Consider the following 2500-nt stretch of genomic DNA (forward strand, 5'->3'; position numbering starts at 1 on the left):
GGTTAGGGTTCAAATTATTTCTGAAGATTCTTCCTCAAGTGACAAAACATGAGGTCGATCCTGGGGTTTCACTGGAGCTCAAGGGGTCCTCCCGTGTCCAGTCGGTCCCTCAGGCCGATGGGGGGGGCCCGGAGCCGGGCAGGAGGTCCTGGGGCCGCCCCGGAGGCTCTCTGGGTCGGAGAACCAGAGTGACAAAATATTAGGTGCCGGAGCTGTGACAAAAAATTAGGCGCCCAAACCCTTTGAGTGACAAAAAATTAGGTCGCCCGAAAATTGTACCAAGTCGAGCCCCGGTGGGGTCGGGCTTATGTCTTCCAGGGGTTTCACTGGAGCTCAAGGGTGCGAATCACGGTGCTCTCTGCCCGGCCTGCCGCACGCCTCGGTCGGGCAGGCCAGGCGACCGAGTGCCCCCCCCTGACCCCCGGAGGTCCGAGAAGACCCGGTCCCTCCCGGGTCCATCCGGCCCCTCAGGCCCGGGGAGGGTCCCCGGAGCCGGGCAGGGGGTCCTGGGGCCGCCCCGGAGGCTCTCCGGGTCGGAGAACCAGAGTGACAAAATATTAGGTGCCGGAGCTGTGACAAAAAATTAGGCGCCCAAACCCTTTGAGTGACAAAAAATTAGGTCGCGCCAAAATTGTACCAAGTCGAGCCCCGGTGGGGTCGGGCTTATGTCTTCCAGGGGTTTCACTGGAGCTCAAGGGTGCGAATCACGGTGCTCTTTGCCCGGCCTGCCGCATGCCTCGGTCGGGCAGGCCAGGCGAGCGAGTGCCCCCCCTGACCCCCGGAGGTCCGAGAAGACCCGGTCCCTCCCGGGTCCAGCCGGTCCCTCAGGCCCGGGGAGGGTCTCCGGAGCCGGGCAGGAGGTCCTGGGGCCGCCCCGGAGGCTCTCTGGGTCGGAGAACCAGAGTGACAAAATATTAGGTGCCGGAGCTGTGACAAAAAATTAGGCGCCCAAACCCTTTGAGTGACAAAAAATTAGGTCGCGCGAAAATTGTACCAAGTCGAGCCCCGGTGGGGTCGGGCTTATGTCTTCCAGGGGTTTCACTGGAGCTCAAGGGTGCGAATCACGGTGCTCTTTGCCCGGCCAGCCGCAAGCCTCGGTCGGGCAGGCCAGGCGACCGAGTGCCCCTCCTGACCCCCGGAGGTCCGAGAAGACCCGGACCCTCCCGGGTCCAGCCGGTCCCTCAGGCCCGGGGAGGGTCCCCGGAGCCGGGCAGGGGGTCCTGGGGCGGTCCCGGAGGCTCTCTGGGTCGGAGACCCAGAGTGACAAAATATTAGGTGCCGGAGCTGTGACAAAAAATTAGGCGCCCAAACCCTTTGAGTGACAAAAAATTAGGTCGCCCGAAAATTGTACCAAGTCGAGCCCCGGTGGGGTCGGGCTTATGTCTTCCAGGGGTTTCACTGGGGCTCAAGGGTGCGAATCACGGTGCTCTTTGCCCGGCCTGCCGCACGCCTCGGTCGGGCAGGCCAGGCGACCGAGTGCCCCCCCCTGACCCCCGGAGGTCCGAGAAGACCCGGTCCCTCCCGGGTCCAGCCGGTCCCTCAGGCCCGGGGAGGGTCTCCGGAGCCGGGCAGGAGGTCCTGGGGCCGCCCCGGAGGCTCTCTGGGTCGGAGAACCAGAGTGACAAAATATTAGGTGCCGGAGCTGTGACAAAAAATTAGGCGCCCAAACCCTTTGAGTGACAAAAAATTAGGTCGCGCCAAAATTGTACCAAGTCGAGCCCCGGTGGGGTCGGGCTTATGTCTTCCAGGGGTTTCACTGGAGCTCAAGGGTGCGAATCACGGTGCTCTTTGCCCGGCCTGCCGCACGCCTCGGTCGGGCAGGCCAGGCGACCGAGTGCCCCCCCTGACCCCCGGAGGTCCGAGAAGACCCGGACCCTCCCGGGTCCAGCCGGCCCCCCAGGCCCGGGGAGGGTCCCCGGAGGCGGGCAGGAGATCCTGGGGCCGCCCCGGAGGCTCTCTGGGTCGGGGAACCAGAGTGACAAAATATTAGGTGCCGGAGCTGTGACAAAAAATTAGGCGCCCAAACCCTTTGAGTGACAAAAAATTAGGTCGCCCGAAAATTGTACCAAGTCGAGCCCCGGTGGGGTCGGGCTTATGTCTTCCAGGGGTTTCACTGGAGCTCAAGGGTGCGAATCACGGTGCTCTTTGCCCGGCCTGCCGCACGCCTCGGTCGGGCAGGCCAGGCGACCGAGTGCCCCCCCCCTGACCCCCGGAGGTCCGAGAAGACCCGGTCCCTCCCGGGTCCAGCCGGTCCCTCAGGCCCGGGGAGGGTCCCCGGAGCCGGGCAGGGGGTCCTGTGGCGGTCCCGGAGGCTCTCTGGGTCGGAGACCCAGAGTGACAAAATATTAGGTGCCGGAGCTGTGACAAAAAATTAGGCGCCCAAACCCTTTGAGTGACAAAAAATTAGGTCGCCCGAAAATTGTACCAAGTCGAGCCCCGGTGGGGTCGGGCTTATGTCTTCCAGGGGTTTCACTGGAGCTCAAGGGTGCGAATCACGGTG

The sequence above is a fragment of the Synchiropus splendidus genome, unplaced genomic scaffold (assembly GCF_027744825.2).
Source record: "Synchiropus splendidus isolate RoL2022-P1 unplaced genomic scaffold, RoL_Sspl_1.0 HiC_scaffold_49, whole genome shotgun sequence".
Classification (NCBI taxonomy): domain Eukaryota; kingdom Metazoa; phylum Chordata; class Actinopteri; order Syngnathiformes; family Callionymidae; genus Synchiropus; species Synchiropus splendidus.